Genomic DNA, 26960 nt, shown 5'->3' with positions numbered 1-26960 from the left:
TGTCCAGTTCTAACTGTTGCTTCCTGACTTGCATACAGATTTCTCAAGAGGCAGGTCAGGTGGTCTGGTATGCCCATCTCTTTCAGAATTTTCCACAGTTTATTGTGATCCACACAGTCAAAGGCTTTGGCATAATCAATAAAGCAGAGGCAGATGTTTTTCTGGAACTCTCTTGCTTTTTTGATGATCCAGCAGGTTTTGGCAATTTGATCTCTGGTTCCTCTGCCTTTTCTAAAACCAGCTTGAGCATCTGGAAGTTCATGGTTCATGTACTGTTGAAGCCTGGCTTAAAGAATTTTGAACATTACTTTACTAGCATGTGAGATGAATGCAATTGTGTGGTAGTTTGAACATTCTTTGGCATATATTTGTACATTATATATAATGTATATACATGGTGACTCAAATGGTAAAGAATCTGCCTGCAATTCAGGGGGCCTGGTCCAATCCCTGGGTCACCAAGATCCTTTGATGAAGGGAATGGCAGTCCACTCCAGTATTCTTGCCTAGAGAATTCTATGGAATTCAGATGAGCCTGGTGGCTACACTCCATGGGATAACAAAGAGTCAGACATGACTAAACGACTAACACATTCACTTTCATGTGTGTATAAACACATATGATAAAATATTACTTAGCCATAAAAAAGAATGAAATTTTGCCTTTTGCAACAACATAGATGGACTTGGAGGGTATTATACTCAGTTAATTAAAATAGACAGAGAAAAACAAATGCTGTATGTGTTCATTTATATGTGGATATAAAAACTAAAATGAATGAATATACTAAACAGAAATAGATGTACTGATATAGAGAATAAAGTAGTGGTTACCAGTGAAAATAAGTGTTGGAGGAGGTGTAACATTGGGCAAGGAGATTAAAAGGTACAAACTACCTGGCATAAAATGAATGAGATATAAGGATGTAATGTACAGTATGGGAAAGATAGCCAACATTTTATAGCATCTTTAAATGGAATAAAATATATAAACATATTGAATCACTTCTTTGTGCACTTGAAATTAATATTATAAAGCAACAACTCTTCAAAAAAATTTAATTATAAATAAAATGAGATTATCAAACCCTGACTCTGTGACAGGCCCTCAGTATGCTGACTGTTAGTGATACACCTAACTTTTCACTGCAACAGCTCACAGTTCAGCAGAGGATAAACATGCTGACCCAGCAAAGCACAGGAAAGACAAGCATTAGATAATCCAGAAAGAAAGGATATGTATTCTATCTGGTCAGCCAGAGCAGGCTCAACAAAGAGGGGCGTAGGAGGTATAAATCTCTTACTGAAGAGATTGGGTGGTATTGAGACCCTGGCAAGGAAGAGCATTCCAGCAGAGGGAATGGCCCAAGGAAAGACTGACAGCTGGGCGCAGACTATGTGGGAACGCTTCCTGGTCAGGCATCTTACAAACTTTTCGTAGAGGTGATTCAGAGGTTTCGAAAAGAATCCCGACATCAACATTCATCAATTTATTAATTTCTTTTAGCAGCCAATTAGAGATATTATTGATGCTTTTGTGGGTTCAGTTCTAGACCACTGAAATAAAGAAAATATTTCAATTGACTCAGAGAGTGAGGAATCTGCCTGCAATGCAGGAGACTCAGGTTCCATCCCTGGGTCAGGAAGATCCCCTGGAGAAGGAAATGGCTACCCACTCCAGTATTCTTGCCTGGAGAATTCCATGGACAGAGGAGCCTGGAGAGCTATCATCTCTGGGTCACAAAGAGTCAGACACGATATTAGAAAGTATGCAGTACTTAGTAATAAATGATATTAGTAATACTTACAATACTTACTTACTTGTAAATAATACTAATAAAATGTATGTAATATCATCTATTTCTTTTGAAATCAAGAAAGCTATGCAAGTCAGAGTGTTTTCTTTCCTGTTTCTAATTTTCATTGCACATCTTTAAAAATCCTTTTTTTTAATAATCCAATTTTTGGGTGCAACGTTCAGTGTGTGTTCATTAAGTCAAAGTTATTAATATAATGTTTTAGTATTCTGTGTCTTTACTCATTTTTATCTGCTTGATATAGCTGATAAAATATTTATTTGAAAATTTATAAAATTTGGATATATATACCCTATTTTATCAAATTCTCTTGAACAGGGACAGGATCAGTGAATATAATGGGCCAATACTGCTGTTTTTCAGTTACTAATCAGCTAACTTTGAATTAATCAAAGAGGAGATTGTTCTTTGTGAACCTGATTTAATCAGATGAGCCCTTTAAAAGAAGTTGAAGCATCAAACAGATGCTCTTCTGATGGTCTTGAAGGTACAGCTTATGACTTCTACAACTTCATAGAAATGATTCCTGCCAGTGACCACATTAGCTTGGAAGAGGGCTCTGAACCTCGGATGAGACCCTTGCTCCACCTGTCACTTAGGTTTCAGTCTTGTGAGACCTGGAGCAGAAGATCCAGTTGAGCCTTGTCTGTATTTCCGACATACAGGAACTGTGAAATAATGAATTTGCATTATTTAAACTGCTAAATTTGCGGTAATTTGTTATGTAGCAATGGAAATGTAAAACAGCCCCTTCTTTTTAACATATTTATGAGGTTTTATATCTCTATCTCTTATCATGTTGTTTACTCCACCACTAGCCTAAAAAGATAATCATTCTAATATATTTTATGTTGTATCCTTTTATTATATATGTATTCTTGAAAAATACATGTTATTTTTATAAGTACATATTTTTATTTTATAAACTATTATAGATCTCATTTTATCTTATAATTTCTGCACAGCAATGGTTCCATGAACTATTTAAATTACATTTACATTTAGCCTGTTGCTTTCTGTGGCCTTCTACTATTCCATGGTTTGAATCCACCATGTTTTTATGTCCTTTCCCTAACAATGGCCCTCCAGATTGACTCCAATTTCCTACCATGATAAGCAGTGATGTAAAAGTCATTCCTTTTGGACCTAGTAGCAATTTCTCTAGGATATATGCTCAGGAAAAGGAATGCTGCTATTTTTTAAGTATTTATATACTAAATCTAATTGTGTACTATCAGATTGCTCTCCATAATAGCTCCACAGTCTAAACTGCCATCTGTACTGCATAAATATTTTCATATTCCCATGATCTCTCCAACAATTTATGCTACCTAAAATTTTACAATATGTAAAAAGTTACAATATGATGTAACTTTATACCCATCATATTGTTTTAATTTGATTTTCTTTATTAAAAACTAGTTTAAGCATTTCTTCATATCTTTATTAGCCATTCATGTTATTTTTCTATGATTATAAATTTAATTTTAAAAATTAATTGATATCATATCTCCTTCACAGAAGATTTATTTATCAAGCAGTCACATCAAGTTGGTGTTTATCTTAGTCTCCAAGCATGTTGATATTATCTGTAATTTTATGACTAGTTTTTTGTGAAATGCTTTTACTTTTTCTGTTTTTTATTCTTTTAAATATGCCTTTGGGAATTAATTACAAATATGTTGATGTTTATAGGAAAACCATACATCTCTTTTTAGTACTGGGATTTATATATTATTGACTCATAGAACCTCCAATTTCCACACAGGTATCCAACTGTTACTTTTTACATTAAATTCACTTGAATGGTTACTGCAATGAATTAGTGGCCTTTAACTACCAAAAGGATATTCCCATGTCAGATAAGAGTTTACCAAACATGAGTGGACAGATTTTTGTTTTTGTTTTGGTAGGAATATAGAATTTCACATGAAGAGATACCAAAAAGGAGAGTATAATAGACTGATAATATCATGGATTCCTGTAGGTCATTGATCTTAATATTAATTAGAAAATGTCAAGTGTTCTTATAAATATATAAATCCCACTTGCTTTTTATATATCATTATTCACTGTTCTCCACTCAGTTGTAATTTAGCAAAAAAGACAAAAAGGAACAATATTCATAACTTTTTGTGCATTTTTTTTATTAGTATTTGCTCTTTTACTTTATTCAATGCTTTACTTGCAATAGCTCATATAATCCTCAGAAAACTCCTGAGATTTTTACTCCTTTTATCACTGTTTTACAAATGAGAATCTAGAGGCTTATTGTAACCAAGGGGTCAAAAGCTTAAGTGCCTTACCATGTAAGTTCTATTATGATAAACTGCCTCAGCTTAAATTAATGTTCTTGTCATAATGTGGAATCTGTAAGGCTGGCTCCAATCTGGCTATGGCTTATTAGCGAGCATGTATGTGAATGATGCTGGTATCTTAGCACTGTTGCTGATACTAGTTCTTTGCTAAGCAGTCTCAAAGTTGGAGTGGCAGTACATGCAGAATTAGATTATATCTAATTAAATAAGATTTAGTGGTTCTTTGTCTTTTTAGCATTGGTGACTCTTATTTCCTTCCAACACTTTGACTTTCGGACAGAGCTATGCTAATAGTATAAGGAAAATAGCACTAAAAAAGCAAGTATGTTGCCCAATTTTAGTGCCTGGAGAACCAAAATGCAGACATGGTAAAAAAAAAAATGCTATGTAGTTATCACTGCAAGAACACACTGTTGCTGTTATAACACAAATTCAAGATTGCTTGATGAGAGTGATCATTAAGGCACTGCTTAGAGATTTCTGCTTGGGTGAAATTAAGCATTTACATTCTAAGTAATATAGTAGTTCTGTGTATAAAAACTTGAATACTGGAAAACATATGGTTTTATATATATATATATATATTCTGTTTGTAATTACTCAAGCTTGGGATCTTCCTTTGGATATGGTTTTCTATCCTAAGGAAAAAAAAGAAGCTAAAGTTGTATCATGTTATAGGTCAGACAGAATATAATACACAAAGAAGTTGAGTACTATCCGTATACTTCTCCTTCTGACTGAGTTTTGAGAGCAAAAACAAATGGGAAATATGCCCCATTATTCAAAAGGGGGGAACGTTAGGAAGAGAGGAAAGGCACTATAAAAGTCCCAAGCCCTCGACATGAACTGATGTCCATGCTAGATGCAATTACATTCATCTTGTTGGGTATTCACACTTTAGCTTTAATTGAGACAGTACAAGAGGCATGCGTGAAGCTGCAGTTATGTTCAGAAGAGCCGTGGAAAACACGTAAATGTGTTGATTCTGAGTGGGAGACCTGTGTAAACCTTCCATTTAAAGGCCGTACATGAAATATTGGAAGCTTTTGATACTTGACATTGCTTCTACTTTTCTCTTTTGTCCATGCGCTCTCTAAATAAGCTCATTTTCCTCTTTCAAGTGCCTGCTGTTAAGAAGTGCTGATTTGGTTTGAACTATGTGGGAGATCTAGGACAAAGCAGACCAGATCGAAAGAAAATTATTGAACATTCTGAGGCAGTTGGAAAATTTCACTTGCTTGCCATATGATATACTCCTTTTTCCTTTTAATTCAGATGTTTTGGACATTTGTTGACCTAGGACACATTTATAAACATTCTGCTTTTACTCAGTGGACTCCTTACCACATATAATTATATCTACTTAGTATTTGAGATTAGCTTTGGGCAATTTTGTCACAATTTATTAGTGGTCATCTACTTTCTTTGTCAATTATTTGTACACAGTTTGCCTTCCCTATCATACTGCCAACTTTAGATGCTTAGATAATAGTATATGTAAATGGACATGGCAAGAAAAATATGGATGCCTCCTAAATGAATTTTAAAATAATCATTGTGGTTGGATGGTTCTTTTGTTTAAGAAAGAGGCTACCATCACACTGATAACCAAAACCAGACAATTATACGACAAAAGAGGAAAGTTGCAGACCAATATCACTGATGAATATAGATGCAAAAATTCTCAACAAAATACTAGCAAACCAACTCCAACAAAACATTGTGAAAGTGAAAGTGTTAGTCACTCAATCGTGTCTGATTCTTTGCAACCCCATGGCTGTAGCCCACCAGACTCCTCTGTCCATGGGATTCTCCAGGCAAGAATACTGGAGTGGGTTTCCATTATCATCTTCAGGGAATCTTCCTGACCCAGAGATCAAATCCAGGTCTCCTTCACTGCAGGCAGATTCTTTACTGTCTGAGCTACCAGGAAAGTCCACAACAAAACATTAAAAGGATTATATATCATGATCAAGTGAGATTTGTTTCAAAGATGCAAGGATTTTTTAATATCTGCAAATCAATCAACATGATATACCACACTAACAAACTGAAGAATCAAAACTATATGATCATCTCAATAGATGCAATAAGGGCTTTTGATAAAGTTCAACAGTGATTTATGATAAAAACTCTCTAGAAAGTGAGCACAGAGAGATCATACCTCAAGATAATAAAGTCTATATATGACAAATACATTGCTAGCATCAGTTCAGTGGTGAAAAACTGAAAGCATTTCCTCTAAGATCAGGAACAAGACACAGATGCCCACTTTTACAAATGTAAAAGTTACACTTTTGTAACAAATGTAATGTACAAATTACATTACACAATGTAATTTTGAAAGTCCTAGTCACAGCAGTCAGAAAGGAAAAAGAAATAAAAGGAATCCAAATTGGAAAAGAAGTAAAACTGTCACTGGTTGCTGATTACATAATGCTATACATAGAAAATTCTAAACACCCAACCAAAAAACTACTAAAACTCATCATGAACTTGGTGAAATTGCTGGATAAAAGATTAATATCCAGAAATCTGTTGCATTTCTAGACACTAACAACAAAGTATCAGAAAAGTGAAGAAAATAGTCCCACTTATTATTGCATCAAAATGAATTAAACACTTGGGAATAAACCTACCTAAAGAGGCAAAAGACCTGTACCTTTACTCTGAAAACTATAAGATACCAATGAAAGAAATTGAAGATGACACAAACAGATGGGAAGATATACCATGTTCTTAGGCTGGAAGAACCAGTATTGTTAAAATGACCATATTGTTCAAGGCAATCTACATATTCAATTCAATTTCTATCAAATCAGCAATAGCTTTTTCATAGAACTAGAACAAAAATTTAAAAAATCTGTATGGAAACACAAATGATTGTATAATCAAAGCAATCTTAAGAAAAAAAAAATGGAGCTAGAGGGGTCACACTCCCTGACCTCACTATACTACAAAGCTACAGAAATCAAAACAATATGGTATTAGCAGAAAACAGAAACAAAGATCAGTGTAACAGGATAGAAAGTCCATAAATAAACCTGCTCACATACAATCAATCCATTACAAAGGAGGCAAGACTATACAGTGGAGAAAGACAGTCTCCTCAATGAGTGGTGCTGGAAAAACTGGACAGTTACATGTAAAAGAATGAAATTGGAACATTTTCTAACACCATACACAAAAATAAACTCAAAATGGATTAAAGACCTAAATGTATCAGATACTATAAAATTCCTGGAGGAAAGTATAGGCAGAAACTCTTTGCCATAAATTGCAACACTTTTTTGCTCTGTCTCCAAAGTAAATGAAACAAAAGCAAAAATAAACTGATAGGACCCAATCAAACTCAAAAACTTGTGCACAGTAAAAGAAATCATAGAAAAAATGGAAAGACAGACTACACATTGGGAGATAATATTTGCAAATGATGCAACTGACAGGGGATTAATTTCCAAAACATACAAAAAGCTCATATAACTTCTTCCTCTTCCTCTTTTATTTTTTTTCTCCCCCCTCCCCATTTATTTTTATTAGTTGGAGGCTAATTATTTACAATATTGTGGTGGTTTTTGTCATACATTGACAAGAATCAGCCATGGATTTACATGTGTTCCCCATCCCATTCCTCCCTCCCACCTCTCTCCACTTGATCCCTCTGGGTCTTCCCAGTGCACCAGGCCCGAGCACTTGTCTCATGCATCCAACCTGGGCTGATGATCTGTTTCACCCTATATAATATACATGTTTCAATGCCGTTCTCTCGAAACATCCCACCCTCGCCTTATCCCACAGAGTCCAAAAGTCTGTTCTGTACATCTGTGTCTCTTTTTCTGTTTTGCATATAGGGTTATCATTACCATCTTTCTAAATTCCATATATATGCATTAGTATACTGTATTGGTCTTTATCTTTCTGGCTTACTTCATTCTGTATAATGGGTTCCAGTTTCATCCATTTCATTAGAACTGATCCAAACAAATTCTTTTTAACGGCTGAGTAATATTCCATGGTGTATATGTACCACAGCTTCCTTATCCATTCGTTTGCTGATGGGCATCTACGTTGCTTCCATGTCCTGGCTATTATAAACAGTGCTGTGATGAATATTGGGGTGCATGTGTCTCTTTCAGATCTGGTTTCCTCGGTGTGTATGCCCAGAAGTGGGAATGCTGGGTCATATGGCAGTTCTATTTCCAGTTTTTTAAGAAATCTCCAAAATGTTCTCCATAGTGGCTGTACTAGTTTGCATTCCCACCAACAGTATAAGAGGGTTCCCTTTTCTCCACACCCTCTCCAGCATTTATTGCTCGTAGACTTTTGGATAGCAGCCATGCAGACTGGCGTGTAATGGTACCTCATTGTGGTTTTGATTTGCATTTCTGTGATAATGAGTGATGCTGAGCATCTTTTCATGTGTTTGTTAGCCATCTGTATGTCTTCTTTGGAGAAATGTCTGTTTAGTTTTTAGCACATTTTTTGATTGGGTCATTTATTTTTCTGGAATTGAGCTTCAGGAGTTACTTGTATATTTTTGAGATTAATCCTTTGTCTGTTTCTTCATTTGCTATTATTTCCTCCCAATCTGAGGGCTGTCTTTTCACCTTGCTTATAGTTTCCTTTGTTGTGCAAAAGCTTTTAAGTTTCATCAAGTCCCATTTGTTTATTTTTGCTTTTATTTCCAATATTCTGGGAGGTGGGTCATAGAGGATCTTGCTGTGATCTATGTCGGAGAGTGTTTTGCCTATGTTCTCCTCTAGGAGTTTTATAGTTTCTGGTCTTACATTTAGATCTTTAATCCATTTTGAGTTTATTTTTGTGTATGGTGTTAGAAAGTGTTCTAGTTTCATTCTTTTACAAGTGGTTGACCAGTTTTCCCAGCACCACTTGTTAAAGAGGTTGTCTTTTTTCCTTTATATATTCTTAACTCCTTTGTCAAAGATAAGGTGTCCATAGGTTCGTGGATTTATCTCTGGGCTTTCTGCTTTGTTCCATTGATCTATATTTCTGTCTATGTGCCTTGATGAACATAGATGCAAAATCCTTAACAAAATTCTAGCAAACAGAATCCAACAACATGTTAAAAAAATCATACATCATGACCAAGTGGGGTTTATCCCAGGAATGCAAGGATTCTTTAATATCTGCAAATCAATCAATGTAATACACCACATTAACAAATTGAAAGATAAAAACCATATGATTATCTCAATAGATGCAGAAAAAGATTTGACAAAATTCAACACCAATTTATGATTAAAACTCCCCAGAAAGCAGGAATAGAAGGAACACACCTCAACATAATAAAAGCTATATATGACAAACCCACAGCAAGCATTACTCTCAATGGTGAAAATTGAAAGCATTTCCCCTAAAATCAGGAACAAGGCAAGGGTGCCCACTCTCACCACTACTATTCAACATAGTGTTGGAAGTTTTGGCCATAGCAATCAGAGCAGAAAAAGAAGTAAAAGGAATCCAGATAGGAAGAGAAGAAGTGAAACTCTTGCTGTTTGCAGATGACATGATCCTCTATATAGGAAACCCTAAAGACTCTACCAGAAAATTACTAGAGCTAATCAATGAATATAGTAAAGCTGCAGGATATAAAATTAACACACAGAAATCCCTTGCATTCCTATGCACTAACAATGAGAAAACAGAAAGTGAAATTAAGGAAACAATACCATTCACCATTACAACAAAAAGAATAAAATACTTAAGAGTATATCTACCTAAAGAAACGAAAGACCTATACATAGAAAACTATAAAACAGTGATGAAAGAAATCAAAGAGGACACAAACAGATGGAGAAATATACCATGGTCATACAACTTAATGTCTGAAAACAAGCAACCCCATAAAAAGTGAGTAGAAGATCTAAATAGACAGTTCTCCAAAAAAGACATTTAGACAGCCAATAGGTACAGGAAAAGGTGCTAAATATGCTAATTATTAGAGAAATGAAAATTAAAACTACAATGAAGTATCACCAGACACTTGTCAGAATGGCCATCATCTGAAATGTCTACAAATAAGAAATACTGGCTAAGGTTTGGAAAAAAGACACCCTCCTATGCCGTTGGTGGGAATATAACTTGGTGCAGTCACTATAGAGAATAGAACAGAGTTTCTTTAAAAAAACTAAATATGTATTAAACATATGATCCAGTGATCTCTGGGCATATATCTGGAGAAAAATATAAATGAAAAAGATACATGCACCCTAATGTTCATTGCAGCACTGTTTTCAATAGCCAAGACATGGAAGCAACCTAAATGTCCATTGATGGATAAATAGATAAAGATTTGGTATACATATACAATGAAATATTAGTAAATCATAAAAAAGAATGAAATATATCACTTACAGCAACATGGATGGACATAGAGATGATCATATTAAGTGAAGTTAGCCATACAGAGAAAGACAAATATGTGATATCAAGTGTATGTGGATCCTAAAAAAGTGAGTCAAATCAACTTATTTGTAAAACAGACCCATAAACATAGAAAACAAATTTATGGATACCAAAAGAGATAGCAGGGAGTGGAGAGTTGAGAGAGAAGTTAGAAGTTTGGGATTAACATATACACACTACTATGTATAAAATAAACAGCAAGGACCTACTGTATAGCATAGAGAACTATATTCAATATCTTGTAATAACCTATAATGGAAAAGAATATGATGTACATGTATGTATATATATTTATAACCTATCTATACACACACATCTATCTATACACACTCACACACACACACATATTTTTATATATGCATGTACAATTTGGGCATCCCATGTGTAAAGAATCCGCCTGCCAGTGCAGGAGGTGCAGGTTTGATCCCCGGAATGGGAAGATCCACTAGAGAAGGAAATGGAAACCCACTCCACTATACTTACCTGGGAACTTCCATGGACTGAGGAGCCTGGTGGGCTACAGTCCATGTGGTTGCAAAAGAGTTGGACATGACTTAGTGATCATACAACAAATTATATGTAACTTCAGTTCAGTTCAGTTCAGTTGCTCAGTTGTGTCAGACTCTTTGCAACCCCATGAATCACAGCACGCCAGGCCTCCCTGTCCATCACCAACTCCCAGAGTTTACTCAAACTCATGCCCATTGAGTCGGTGATGCCATCCAGCCATCTCATCCTCTGTTGTCCCCTTCTCCTCCTGCCCCCAATCCCTCCCAGCATCAGGGTCTTTTCCAATGAGTCAACTTTTCCCATGAGGTGGCCAAAATATTGGAGTTTCAGCTTCAGCATCAGTCCTTCCAGTGAACACCCAGGACTGATCTCCTTTAAGATGGACTGGTTGGATCTCCTTGCAGCCCAAGGGACTCTCAAGAGTCTTCTCCAACACCACAGTTCAAAAGCATCAATTTTTTGGTGCTCAGCTTTCTTCACAGTCTAACTCTCACATCCATACATGATCACTGGAAAAACCATAGCCTTGACTAGTTGGACCTTTGTTGGCAAAGTAATGACTCTGCTTTTTAATATGCTATCTAGGTCGGTCATAACTTTCCTTCCAAGGAGTAAGCGTCTTTGAATTTCATGACTGCAATCACCATCTGCAGTGATTTTGGAGCCCCAAGAAATAACGTCTGGCACGATACTGCTTCAACTGTCTCCCCATCTATTTCCCATGAGGTGATGGGACCAGATGCCATGATCTTAGTTTCTGAATGTTGAGCTTTAAGCCAACATTTTCACTCTCCTCTTTCATTTTCATCAAGAGGCTTTTTAGTTCCTCTTCACTTTCTGCCATAAGGGTGGTGTCATCTGCATATCTGAGGTTATTGATATGTCTCCCAGCAATCTTGATTCCAGCTTGTGCTTCTTCCAGCCCAGTGTTTCTCATGACGTACTCTGCATGTAATTTAAATAAGCAGGGTGACAATATATAGCCTTGACGTACTCATTTTCCTATTTGGAACCAGTCTGTTGTTCCACGTCCAGTTCTAACTATTGCTTCCTGACCTGCATATAGGTTTCTCAAGAGGTGGGTCAGATGGTCAGGTATTCCCATCTCTTTCAGAATTTTCCACAGTTCATCGTGATCCACACAGTCAAAGGCTTTGGTATAGTCAATAAAGCAGAAATAGATGTTTTTCTGGAACTTTCTTGCTTTTTTGATGATCCAGCAGATGCTGACAGAATGTGGTCCCCTGGAGAAGGGAATGGCAAACCACTTCAGTACTCTTGCTTTGAGAACCCCATGAATAGTATGAAAAGGCAAAATGATAGGATACTGAAAGAGGAACTCCCCAGGTCGGTAGGTGCCCAATATGCTACTGGAGATCAGTGGAGAAATAACTCCAGAAAGAATGAAGGGATGGCGCCACAGCAAAAACAATACCCAGTTGTGGATGTGACTGGTGATAGAAACAAGGTCTGATGCTGTGAAGAGCAATATTGCATAGGAACCTGGAATGTTAAGTCCATGAATCAAGGCAAATTGGAAGTGGTCAAACAGGAGATGGCAAGAGTGAATGTCGACATTCTAGGAATCAGCAAACTGAAATGGACTGGAATGGGTGAATTTAACTCAGATGACCATTATATCTACTACTGTGGGCAGGAATCCCATAGAAGAAATGCAGTAGCCATCAAGGTTAACAAAAAAGTCCAAAATGCAGTACTTGGATGCAATCTCAAAAATGACAGAATGATCTCCGTTCATTTCCAAGGCAAACCATTCAATATCACGGTAATCTAAGCGTATGCCCCAACCAGTAACCCTGAATAAGCTGAAGTTTAACGGTTCTATGAAGACCTACAAGACCTTTTAGAACTAACATCCCCAAAAGATGTCTTTTTTCATTATAGGGAACTGGAATGCAAAAGTAGGAAGTCAAGAAACACCTGGAGTAACAGGCAAATTTGGTCTTGCAGTATGGAATGAGGCAGGGCAAAGGCTAATAGAGTTTTGCCAAGAGAACGCACTGGTCATAGCAAACACCCTCTTCCAACAACACAAGAGAAGACTCTACACATGGACATCACCCGATGGTCAACACCGAAATCAGATTGATTATATATAACTTATATATGTATAACTGAATCACTTCTCTGGAAACCTGATACTGACACAGCATTGTGGACTAACTATACTTCAATCAATAAGAAAAAGTTTTAAAGAAAGAAAGCACATCAACAGACTCTTTACAACCACAGTTCCTAGGCTACAATTATTTTGCATAATCACGAAAGAATAATTTGAATTTCTTCCTAGATAGATATGGTGATGACAAGAAATGTAGGGATGGAAGAAAGAGGAAAATATAAGGCCTAGCAAGGTGGTAATATTAGGTTGGTAGGACATGTCAACTGATAACTTTTTTTGCAGTGAAAGTCTGGTGTGGGAAACATTCTTTGATTAGTGGGATTTTTTGGAAACAAAAGAAGAGAATAGTGTCTATTGTCTGACGAAGAGTTGCAGAGCCAGTAGGTCATCAAAGGAATCAAGACCAACAATAGAGCCAGGTGAAAACAAAGAGGCAGAGAACACGTAAGTCTAAAATAAGGTGAAAGATATTTGAGAGTTGTAGAGGGCTTTAAAATTCCCAAGCCTACCTATATTTTTATATATGTGTATATGTATGTATATATCTACCTAACTACCTATCTTTTACTGAACTTGTGACTCCAGAATCAGAAGATCATATACGCCTTCAGACTAATGACATGCTGAAACTATTAGATGAAAGATTTTAATACCCTTATTTTCATACAGGGAGTCATTTGCTTGCTTTTTCTACTCACCACTGCCTTAAGATGAGAAACCAAAATGAGAAAGATGGATCCTAACTTGCAAGTAGTTTTAATGAAAGTGCTAATGCTAGACAAGGTTATGGCTAAAAAGATCACTTCCCAACCCAGGTATCAACCTGATACTCCCACATTGCAGGCAGATTCTTTGCCATCTGAGCCACCAGAGAAGCCAAAGATACACTTTGCATACCAATTAATAAAAATAGTTAAATATATCAGGGTATTTTCTAGATTTTGAAATAAGAACTATATTTGTTTTTTGTCCTTGGGTATTTTAAAACTCGTGGTAGTAGAAACTCATCATACAGAGATCTCCAAGACTATAGATGGATTTTAGGGCTCAGTTGAAATAGATTTCTGTGGTTCCTTAGGTCTTTCTTTTTAACCTCTTCTCCTTGCCCTTTCAAAAGTTCTTCACCATAGATTGAACACTTTTAGACTGAAATCGGGGAAACAGTATGTGCATGGAGGTGGAAAACACACATTATTTCAAAAGAATGGAAGATGACAGAAGGTTACCTTGAACCTCAAAGTTTCTCTTCTTGGCAAATGAGCTATAAAATGATTTTTTCAATATGAGCCCAATTTAGCACAGTCTTAAATTTCAATGACTTCTGGATTTTTGAGGTCAAGAAGAATGGAAAAGTGGGTTCCCTTTGATTATCTCCTATAGAAATTCCATGTCTGTGATCCAAAAAGAATTTGAAGATATCAGCATGTTTGTTTTTAATCTTGACAAGGTGTCAAGAAAAATACGAGTGATAAAATCAGTCATAGCATATACACTAAGATTTTTTTTGTTTTGTTTCTGGTCTGTTATTCATTTTTTATCAAAGTTAGAATTGAACCAAGCTAATCTATTTCTCATCAAGAAAGTTTACACTGTGTTTGGGAGAAATGGAAATCAATAATAGAAATAGACAGGTTTTTTTTTTTTTTCATTTATTTTTATTAGTTGGAGCCTAATTACTTTACAATATTGTAGTGGTTTTTGCCATACATTGACATGAATCAGTCATGGATGTTTTAAAAAAAATTACTCCAGTTGGTTTGAAATTTTTTTAGTAGGTTTTAAAAATTGACATGAGATTAGTGGATTTTGCACAATGGCTGAATAAGGAGCTGCATGGAGTGACATAGAGGAGAAAATTCTGAATGAATGTCACATGCTACCTTACATAAAAGTTGGAAAGCTCAGTAGGTACTAATTTCTTTAAACTAAGCTATTTTTATCTATCTAAATGTCCTATGACCACAACTTCTTATAACCCACTCTTGTTTAATTCCTGAAACTACATTCACCACTGGACCCATAAAGGATGTCCATTTCTTGCTATCTTTTCATCTACTATTAGTATCTTTATTTCCTTAGTTTTAAATATCATTTTCATCATGCTAATGCTTCTCTCACTGATATCATCTGAGGCCTTGTATCATTATGATTCCATTGCACTAGCCTGGAAAACATCAACCCTAGATGGACCTCGGTTTTTCTGGATAGTTCTTTGACATCTAAACACTCCTCAGAAGTGTGGCAGATTTTGAAATTACTATCTCCAAATTAATTTGGTCTGTCAAGATGTCCATAAATTCTTCTATATATTATCTAGGCAGTTTTTTGTTTTTTTTTTTGCTTTTTTTTTTTTACTCTTTTAATACTTCTCAGCTTGCCTCAAAATTGATGTCTTCCCATCTTGCCTTTTTATAGCCTCAGCTATCTCATCTCTTCACTGAAAAAAAATCCTTCAACTCCTGTTCACCTACTGTGAAATAATAGAAAAAAATATTTATTAATCTCTGCTTCCAAGTTTCTGGCACAGAGCTCCTAAAATCCTTGTAATTTCCCAAGTGATAAGAGCACTAGGGGCATCTTTTTTTCCTAATATTTGGTCTTTGGCCTTTTTCCTGACACAAAGTTTCTACATCCCTTGGAATTTCCTGGGGGAATAGGAGTATGTTTTGTTCTGAAGAGGTGACTCTTGATTGGTTCATGTGTAACTTCAGGATGGGAGCTGGTGACCAGAAAGACCAAACCATGATTAGAAACTTGGAACTTGCAATTCCACTCTGCATCCTCAGGAAATAGAAGAGGGGCTGGAGATTGTGTTCATGATTGATCATACCTATATGATAAAGCCTCCATTAAAATACCGTAAAGTGTGGAGTTTGGAGAGTTTCTAGGTTGGTGAACACATCTATGTGTTGGGAGGTGGTACACTCTAACTACAAAGGGACAAAAACATCTATGCTTAGTACCTATCCAGACCTTACTCCATGTATTTCTCCATCTGGCTGTTCATTTTTATTCTTTCTCATGTATTTTATTATGTAATCAAATAGCAAATGTGTTTTCCTGAGTTCTGTGACATGTTCTAGCAAATGATTGAACCAAGGAGAGGGTCTTAGTACCCTCTGCTTTGTAGCCAAGTTGGACAGAAGTTGCAGGGAACCTAGAGACCTAGTGCTTGTGATTGATGACCAGAGGCAGGGGCATATGTGTGGAACTGAGCCTTTAACCTGTATGGTTAAAGGTATGTTTAGCCTTTAACCTGTATGGTTTAAACCCTTCACTGACTCTAGGTAATTAATGTCAGAATTTCCTGGTATGGAAAACCTATAATTTTACTGTTGTAAGTGTGGTAATAATGTTGTGGGTGTGGTAGCAGTGTGATAGTTAAGGTAAACAGTGAGTTTTCTTTGTAACCCAGTTATAACTTACATGCACTCTATCCAGTATTTTCTCTTGACCGTGGATTGTAAAGAAAACCATACTCTTTTCCACTGAAAGAGAACTCATCTGTCTGTACTCTGAACTCCATCTCATCTCAGTTTTTTAGGGATCTCATTCTCGCATTATGTCTTCTCCTGTATGTTCAATATTCTCTTCTTTTTTTTTTTTTATTATTTTTTTATTTTTTTATTTTTTTTTTTAATTTTATTTTATTAGTTGGAGGCCAATTACTTCACAACATTTCAGTGGGTTTTGTCATACAATGACACGAATCAGTCATTGAGTTACACGTATTCCCCATCCCGATCCCCCCTCCCACCTCCCTCTCCACCCGATCCCTCTGGGTCCTCCCAGTGCACCAGGCCCGAGCACTCGTCTCATGCTTCCCACCTGGGCTGGTGGTCTGTTTCACCATAGATAATATACATGCTGTTCTTTTGAAACATCCCACCCTCACCTTCTCCCACGGAGTTCAAAAGTCTGTTCTGTACTTCTGTGTTTCTTTTTCTGTTTTGCATATAGGGTTATCGTTACCATCTTTCTAAATTCCATATATATGTGTTAGTATGCTGTAATGTTCTTTATCTTTCTGGCTTACTTCACTCTGTATAATGGGCTCCAGTTTCGTCCATCTCATTAGAACTGATTCAAATGAATTCTTTTTAATGACTGAGTAATATTCCATGGTGTATATGTACCACAGCTTCCTTATACATTCGTCTGCTGATGAGCATCTAGGTTGCTTCCATGTCCTGGCTATTATAAACAGTGCTGTGATGAACATTGGGGTGCACGTGTCTCTTTCAGATCTGGTTTCCTCGGTGTGTATGCCCAGAAGTGGTATTGCTGGGTCATATGGCAGTTCTATTTCCAGTTTTTTAAGAAATCTCCACACTGTTTTCCATAGTGGCTGTACTAGTTTGCATTCCCACCAACAGTGTAAGAGGGTTCCCTTTTCTCCACACCCTCTCCAGCATTTATTGCTTGTAGACTTTTGGATAGCAGCCATCCTGACTGGCGTGTAATGGTATCTCATTGTGGTTTTGATTTGCATTTCTCTAATAATGAGTGATGTTGAGCATCTTTTCGTGTGTTTGTTAGCCATCTGTATGTCTTCTTTGGAGAAATGTCTGTTTAGTTCTTTAGCCCATTTTTTGATTGGGTCATTTATTTTTCTGGAATTGAGCTTCAGGAGTTGCTTGTATATTTTTGAGATTAATCCTTTGTCTGTTTCTTCATTTGCTATTATTTTCTCCCAATCTGAAGGCTGTCTTTTCACCTTACTTATAGTTTCCTTTGTAGTGCAAAAGCTTTTAAGTTTCATTAGGTCCCATTTAATATTCTCTTCTTAACAGCACCTTTACATTAGATTAGAATTTTAATATGCTCAATTCTCTGCTGTCTCAAAATAATTATTTTCTTCTGCCCCAACCTTACAAAAAGCAGTGAAAAGAAGAGAAGTGAAAAGCACAGGAGAAAAGGAAAGATATACCCATTTGAATGCAGAGCTCCAAAGAATAGCAGGGAGAGATAAGAAAGCCTTCCTCAGTGATCAGTGTAAAGAGATAGAGGATAACAATAGAATGCGGGAGACTAGAGATCTCTTCAAGAAAATTAAAGATACCAAGGGAACATTTCATTCAAGGGCACAATAAAGGACAGAAATGGTATAGACCTTACAGAAGCATAGATATTAAGAAGAGGTGATAAGAACACACAGGAGAACTGTACAAAAAAAAAAAAAAAAAAAAAAAAAAAAAGATCTTCACGACCCAGATAATCACAATGGCGTGATCACTCACATAGAGCCAGACATCCTGGATTGTGAAGTCAAGTGGGCCTTAGAAAGCATCACTACGAACAAAGCTAGTGGAGGTGACGGAATTCCAGTTGAGCAATTTCAAATCCTAAATGATGATGCTGTGAAAGTGTTGCACTCAATATGCCAGCAAACTTGGAAAACTCAGCAGTGGCCACAGGACTGGAAAAGGTCAGTTTTCATTCCAATCCCAAAGAAAGGCAATGCCAAAGCATGTTCAAACTACCATACAATTGCAGTCATCTCACACACTAGCAAAGTAATGCTCAAAATTCTCCAAGCTATGCTTCAACAGTACATGAACTGTGAACTTCCAGATGTTCAAACTGGTTTTAGAAAAGGCAGAGGAACCAGAGATCAAATTGCCAACATCCGTTGGATCATTGAAAAAGCAAGAGAATTCCAGAAAAGCATCTATTTCTGCTTTATTGATTATGCCAAAGCCTTTGACTGTGTGGATCACAACAAACTGTGGAAAATTCTGAAAGAGATGGGAATACCAGAGCACCTGACCTGCTTCTCAAGAAACCTGTATGCATATCAGGAAGCAACAGTTAGAACTGGATACGGAACAACAGACTGGTTCCAAATAGAGAAAGGAGTATGTCAAGGCTGTATATTGTCACCCTGCTTATTTAACTTATATGCAGAGTACGTCATGAGAAACACTGGGCTGGATGAAGCACAAGCTGGAATCAAGATTGCTGGGAGAAATATCAATAGCCTCAGATATGCAGATGACACCACCCTTATGGGAGAAAGTGAAGAAGAACTAAAGAGCCTCTTGATGAAAGTGAAATAGGTGAAAAGTTGGCTTAAAGCTCAACATTCAGAAAACTAAGATCATGGCATCTGGTCCCATCACTTCATGGCAAACAGATGGGGAAACAGTGGAAACAGTGACAGATGTGACAGACTTTAATTTTGGGCTTCCAAATCACTCCAGATGGTGAATGCAGTCATGAAATTAAAAGACGTTTACTCCTTGGAAGGAAAGTTATGACCAACCTAGATAGCATATTAAAAAGCAGAGACATTACTTTGCCAACAAAGGTCCATTGATCAAGGCTATGGTTTTTCCAGTGGTCATGTATGAATGTGAGGGTTGGACTGTGAAGAAAGCTGAACGGCAAAAAATTGATGCTTTTGAACTGTGGTGTTGGAGAAGATTCTTTTTTTTTTTTAATTTTTTAAATTTTTTTTGGGTTTTGTCATACATTGACATGAATCAGCCATGGAGTTACATATTTTCCCAATCCCGATCCCCCTCCCACCTCCCTCTCCACCCGATTCCTCTGGGTCTTCCCAGTGCACCAGACCCGAGCACTTGTCTCATGCATCCAACCTGGGCTGATGATCTGTTTCACTATAGATAATATACATGCTGTTCTCTCGAAATATCCCACCCTCGCCTTATCCCACAGAGTCCAAAAGTCTGTTCTGTACATCTGTGTCTCTTTTTCTGTTTTACATATAGGGTTACCATTACCATATTTCTAAATTCCATATATATGTGTTAGTATACTGTAATGTTCTTTATCTTTCTGGCTTACTTCACTCTGTATAATGGGCTCCAGTTCCATCCATCTCAGAACTGATTCAAATGAATTCTTTTCAACGGCTGAGTAATATTCCATGGTGTGTATGTACCACAGCTTCCTTATCCATTCGTCTGCTGATGGGCATCTAGGTTGCTTCCATGTCCTGGCTATTATAAACAGTGCTGCGATGAACATTGGGGTGCACGTGTCTCTTTCAGATCTGGTTTCCTTGGTGTGTATGCCCAGAAGTGGTATTGCTGGGTCATATGGCAGTTCTATTTCCAATTTTTAAAGAAATCTCCACACTGTTTTCCATGGTGGCTGTACTAGTTTGCATTCCCACCCTCAGTGTAAGAGGGTTCCCTTTTCTCCACACCCTCTCCAGCATTTATTGCTTATAGACTTTTGGATAGCAGCCATGCAGACTGGCGTGTAAAGGTACCTCATTGTAGTTTTGATTTGCATTTCTCTGATAATGAGTGATGTTGAGCATCTTTTCATGTTTTTGTTAGCCATCTGTATGTCTTCTTTGGAGAAATGTCTGTTTAGTTCTTTGGCCCATTTTTTGATTGGGTCATTTATTTTTCTGGAATTGAGCTTTAGGAGTTGCTTGTATATTTTTGAGATTAATCCTTTGTCTGTTTCTTCATTTGCTATTATTTTCTCCCATTCTTAGGGTTGTCTTTTCACCTTACTTATAGTTTCTTTTGTTGTGCAAAAGCTTTTAAGTTTCATTAGGTCCCATTTGTTTATTTTTGCTTTTATTTTCAATATTCTGGTAGGTGGGTCATAGAGGATTCTGCTGTGATTCATGTCGGAGAGTGTTTTGCCTATGTTCTCCTCTAGGAGTTTTATAGTTTCTGGTCTTACATTTAGATCTTTAATCCATTTTGAGTTTATTTTTGTGTATGGTGTTAGAAAGTGTTCTAGTTTCATTCTTTTACAAGTGGTTGACCAGTTTTCCCAGCACCACTTGTTAAAGAGGTTATCTTTTTTCCATTGTATATCCTTGCCTCCTTTGTCAAAGATAAGGTGTCCATAGGTTCGTGGATTTATCTCTGGGCTTTCTATTCTGTTCCATTAATCTACATTTTGTCTTTGTGCCAGTACCATACTGTCTTGATGACTGTGGCTTTATAGTAGAGTCTGAAGTCAGGCAGGTTGATTCCTCCAGTTCCATTCTTCTTTCTCAAGATTACTTTGGCTATTCGAGGTTTTTTGTATTTCCATACAAATTGTGAAATTATTTGTTCTAGTTCTGTGAAAAATACCGTTGGTAGCTTGATAGGGATTGCATTGAATTTGTAGATTGCTTTGGGTAGAATAGCCATTTTGACAATATTGATTCTTCCAATCCATGAACATGGTGTGTTTCTCCATCTGTTTGTGTCCTCTTTGATTTCTTTCATCAGTGTTTTATAGTTTTCTATGTATAGATCTTTTGTTTCTTTAGGTAGATGTACTCCTAAGTGTTTTATTCTTTTTGCTGCAATGTGAATGGTATTGTTTCCTTAATTTCACTTTCTGTTTTCTCATTGTTAGTGCATAGGAATGCAAGGGATTTCTGTGTGTTAATTTTATATCCTGCAGCTTTACTATATTCATTGATTAGCTCTAGTAATTTTCTGGTAGAGTCTTTAGGGTTTCCTATATAGAGGATCATGTCATCTGCAAACAGCAAGAGTTTCACTTCTTCTCTTCCTATCTGGATTCCTTTTACTTCTTTTTCTGCTCTGATTGCTATGACCAAAACTTCCAACACTATGTTGAATAGTAGTGGTGAGAGTGGGCACCCTTGCCTTATTCCTGATTTCAGGGGAAATGCTTTCAGTTTTTCACCATTGAGGGTGATGCTTGCTGTGGGTTTGTCATATATAGCTTTTATTATGTTGAGGTGTGTTCTTTCTATTCCTGCTTTCTGGAGAGTTAATCATAAATGAGTGTTGAATTTTGTCAAAGGCTTTTTCTGCATCTATTGAGATAATCATATGGTTTTTATCTTTCAATTTGTTAATGTGGTGTATTACATTGATTGATATGTGGATATTAAAGAATCCTTGCATTCCTGGGATAAAGCCCACTTGGTCATGATGTATGATTTTTTTAATATGTTGTTGGATTCTGTTTGCTAGAATTTTGTTAAGGATTTTTGCATCTATGTTCATCAGTGATATTGGCTTGTAGTTTTCTTTTTTTGTGGCATCTTTGTCTGGTTTTGGAATTAGGGTGATGGTGGCCTCATAGAATGAGTTTGGGAGTTTACCTCCTTCTGCAATTTCCTGGAAGAGTTTGAGTAAGATAGGTGTTAGTTCTCTAAATTTTTGGTAGAATTCAGCTGTGAAGCCATCAGGTCCTGGGCTTTTGTTTGCTGGAAGATTTCTGATTATAGTTTTGATTTCCTTGCTTATGATGGCTCTGTTAAGATCTTCTATTTCTTCCTGGTTCAGTTTTGGAAAGTTATACTTTTCTAAGAATTTGTCCATTTCATCCAAGTTGTCCATTTTATTGGCATAGAGCTGCTGGTAGTAGTCTCTTATGATCCTTTGTATTTCAGTGTTGTCTGTTGTGATCTCTCCATTTTCATTTCTAATTTTGTTAATTTAGTTCTTCTCTCTTTGTTTCTTAATGAGTCTTGCTAATGGTTTGTCAATTTTGTTTATTTTTTCAAAAAAACTGCTTTTAGCTTTGTTGATTTTTGCTATGGTCTCTTTAGTTTCTTTTGCATTTATTTCTGCCCTAATTTTTAAGATTTCTTTGCTTCTACTAACCCTGGGGTTCTTCATTTCTTCCTTCTCTAATTGCTTTAGGTGTAGAGTTAGGTTATTTATTTGACTTTTTTCTTGTTTCTTGATGTAAGCCTGTAACGCTATGAACCTTCCCCTTAGCACTGCTTTTACAGTGTCCCATAGGTTTTGGGTTGTTGTGTTTTCATTTTCATTCATTTCTATGCATATTTTGATTTCTTTTTTGATTTCTTCTATGACTTGTTGGATATTCAGAAGTGTGTAATTTAGCCTCCATATGTTTGAATTTTTAGCAATTTTTTTTCCTATAGTTGAGATCTAATCTTACTGCACTGTGGTCAGAAAAGATGACTGGAATGATTTATATTTTTTTGAATTTTCCAAGACCAGATTTATGGCCCAGGATGTGATCTATTCTGGAGAAGGTTCCTTGTGCACTTGAGTAAAAGCTGAAGTTGATTGTTTTGGGGTGAAATGTCCTATGGATATCAATTAGGTCTAGATGGTCCATTTTGTCATTTAAGGTTTGTGTTTCCTTGTTAATTTTCTGTTTAGTTGATCTATCCATAGCTGTGAGTGGGGTATTAAAGTCTCCCACTATTATTGTGTTACTATTAATTTCCCCTTTCATACTCGTTACCGTTTGATGTACATATTGCGGTGCTCCTATGTTGGGTGCATATATATTTATAATTGTTATATCTTCTTCTTGAATTGATCCTTTGATCATTATGTAGTGTCCTTCTTTGTCTCTTTTCACATCCTTTATTTGAAAGTCTATTTTATCTGATATGAGTATTGCGACTCCTGCTTTCTTTTGTTCTCCGTTTGCATGAAATAATTTTTTCCAGCCCTTCACTTTTAGTCTTTATGTGTCTCTTGTTTTGAGGTGGGTCTCTTGTAGACAGCATATATAGGGGTCTTGGTTTTGTATCCATTCAGCCAGTCTTTGTCTTTTGGTTGGGGCATTCAACCTATTTACATTTAAGGTAATTATTGATAGGTGTGATCCCGTTGCCATTTACTTTGTTGTTTTGGGTTTACACTTATACAACCTTTCTGTATTTCCTGTCTAGAGAAGATCCTTTAGCATTTGTTGAAGAGCTGGTTTCGTGGTGCTGAATTCTTTCAGCTTTTGCTTGTCTGTAAAGCTTTTGAATTCTCCTTCATATCTGAATGAGATCCTTGCTGGGTACAGTAATCTAGGTTGTAGGTTATTCTCTTTCATTACCTTAAGTATGTCCTGTCATTCCCTTCTGGCCTGGAGGGTTTCTATTGATAGATCAGCTATTATCCTTATGGGAATCCCTTTGTGTGTTATTTGTTGTTTCTCCCTTGCTGCTTTTAATATTTGTTCTTTGTGTTTGATCTTTGTTAATTTGATTAACATGTGTCTTGGGGTGTTCCACCTTGGGTTTATCCTGTTTGGGACTCTCTGGGTTTCTTGGACCTGTGTCACTATTTCCTTCCCCATTATAGGGACGTTTTCAGCTATTATCTCCTCGAGTATTTTCTCATGGCCTTTCTTTTTGTTTTCTTCTTCTGGGACTCCTATGATTTGAATGTTGGGCCGTTTCACATTGTCCCAGAGGTCCCTGAGGTTGTCCTCATTTCTTTTGATTCTTTTTTCTTTTTTCCTCTCTGCTTCATTTATTTCCACCATTTTATCTTCTACGTCACTTATCCTATCTTCTGTCTCTGTTATTCTACTCTTGGTTCCCTCCAGAGTGTTTTTGATCTCATTTATTGCATTATTCATTTTTAATTGACTCTTTTTTATTTCTTCTAGGTCTTTATTAAACATTTCTTGCATCTTTTCAATCTTTGTCTCCAGGCTATTTATCTGTAACTCCATTTTGTTTTCAAGATTTTGGATCATTTTTATTTTCATTATTCTAAATTCTTTTCCAGGTAGATTCCCCATCTCCTCCTCTTTTGTTTGATTTGGTGGGCATTTTTCATGTTCCTTTACCTGTAGGGTATTTCTCTGCCTTTTCATCTTGTTTATATTGCTGTGTCTGGAGTGGGCTTTCTGTATTCTGGAGGTCTGTGATTCCTTTTTATTGTGGAGGTTTTACCCAGTGGGTGGGGTTGGACGATTAGCTTGTCAAGGTTTCCTGGTTAGGGAAGCTTGTGTCGGTTTTCTGGTGCATGGAACTTGATTTCTTCTCTCTGGAGTGCAATGGAGTGCCCAGTAATGAGTTTTGAGATGTGTCTATGTGTTAGGTGTGACCTTGGGCAGCCTGTATGTTGGTGTTCAGGGTTATGTTCCTGCGTTGCTAGAGAATTTGCGTGGTATGTCTTGCTCTAAAACTTATTGGCTCTTGGGTGGTGGTTGGTATCAGTGAAGGTATGGAGGCTTTTGGATGGTCTCTTATTACTTACAGTTCTATGTAGTCAGGAGTTTTCTGGTGTTCTCAGGTTTGGGGCTTAAGTCTCCTGCCTCTGGATTTCAGTTTTATTCTTCCACTAGTCTCAAGACTTCTCCAACTATACAGCACTGATAATAAAACTTCTAGGTTAATGGCAAAAGATTCTCCCCCGTTAGGGACACCCAGAGAGGTTCACAGAGTTACATGAAGAAGAGGAGAGGGAGGAGGGAGATAGAGATGAGCATGAGGAGAAAAAGTGGGACTCAAGAGGAGAGAGACAGATCTACGCAGTTGTCTGTTCCCAAAGTGTTCTCCGTAGCCCAGACACCCACAAAGATTCACAGGATTGGATTGGGAAGAGAGGGGGAAAGGAGGAAATAGAGGTGTTCTGAGGTAGAAAACGGAGAGTCCAGATTGGGAGAGAGTAATCAACACACTCCTGAATAAAAATGGGAAATGAATATTGGATTCTTAAATGTTCACAATTTATATCATATACTGAAAAACAAAGATTAAAAATCTAGAGTAGAGGTTAGACTCTTAAAAATACTATATTAAAAACAAAAACCAAAACACACACACACAAAAATTATTAGAAGTATATATGAAGTTCGGTTTAAAAATAGGGCTTCTTTTTTTTTTTGGTAAGGTTATAGTGTAGTGAAAATGAAAACTAAGGAGTAGTAGAGGAGTAATACAGGACTTTAAAATGAAATAAGAGAAAAAGAAAAATAGAAAATAGAAGAGAAAAAGGAAAAAAAGAAAAAAAAACACAAGAAAAGAAGTTTTTTCCTAATTAAAAAAATCGTAAAAATCTATGATAAAGAAAGTTAAGGAATAATGGGGGAGTAATAGGGAATTTTAAAAGAAAATAAAAGAGTAAAATAAAAAAAAAATTTTTTTCTTACTTAAAAAAAAAGTAAAAATATATCTAGGAATTTCTCTGGAGCTGTTGCAGTCAGTGTGGGTTTGGCTCAGTTTCATATAGCTCCTCGTTTCAGCTTACACTTCTCGGCATCTATAGGCCCTTTCCGGTGTAGTCGGTGTTTTCTACAGGGATTTTAATCTGTTGCACCGGTCCCTTCTGAAGCGGTTCCCTTTGTTTATTTGGCTTCTGTTTGCCGGTCTCTTCAGGGCCTCATTTCCACCCTGACACAGGCGGGCGGAGGTGGACTCTTATTCAGGTAGCTAGTTCCGTCACGCTGCAGCAAGGGGCGGGCGCTCCGGGGAGGGGCTGGCGCTGTTTTCTCCCTCTGCGCTGCTCAGGCTCCCGGCTGCTCTGCATGGAGCGCACCCCGCACTGTGTGTGGTTCCAGCCCTCCGGTGTTCCACAATAGCGCAGAACAAAAAGCTGCGCCTGCGTATTGTGCCTTCCCTGTCTGAGCGGCTCAGGCAGCCAGAAGCTTGACGGGCGCACTTTCCCCAGGTGCGGCGCGCCTTCTCCCTTCCTCCGTCCCAGCCTCAGTTTCCGCCCGCGCCAGTTGGGTGCGTTCGCCTTCTGCCCTCAGCGTCCCCAGCCCCTGTCCCCACCCGCGCCGGTCGGGTGCCTGCGCCCCATGTCTTGCCGCGACCCTCCCGGCGGATGTCGACCATCCAGAATCTCAGGAGGTCTTTGATTAGAAGGCGGAGGCCTGTTTGCAGTGTGGCAGGGGATGCGGTCCTTGGGGCCGAGCCTGCCCCCTTCCCCGCCCCCCTGCCTCCAGCCTCCAGCAGGGCTGGGCCGGTCCGCAGCCTGCGAGCTCTTCTCAGGACTTTCTTGGTCCCTTTGTTCTGAGAACCGCCGGCAGTGTGTTCGGGCCGGTTAATTTTCTCTCTCTTTGCTCTCCCACAGT

At 37.3% G+C, this 26960-nt stretch overlaps 1 pseudogene; it reads left to right on the top strand.

The window, feature by feature from the left end:
- The window catches only part of LOC136146980 (14-3-3 protein beta/alpha-2-like), a 104574-nt pseudogene extending 77826 nt beyond the window's left edge, over nucleotides 1–26748 (top strand).
- The last annotated feature ends 212 nt before the right edge of the window (nucleotides 26749–26960 follow it).

This window comes from Muntiacus reevesi, chromosome 15 (genome assembly GCF_963930625.1).
Source record: "Muntiacus reevesi chromosome 15, mMunRee1.1, whole genome shotgun sequence".
Classification (NCBI taxonomy): Eukaryota; Metazoa; Chordata; class Mammalia; order Artiodactyla; family Cervidae; genus Muntiacus; species Muntiacus reevesi.
The sequence above is the reverse complement of the archived record's forward strand: the minus strand, read 5'-3'. Positions and strand labels throughout refer to the sequence as shown.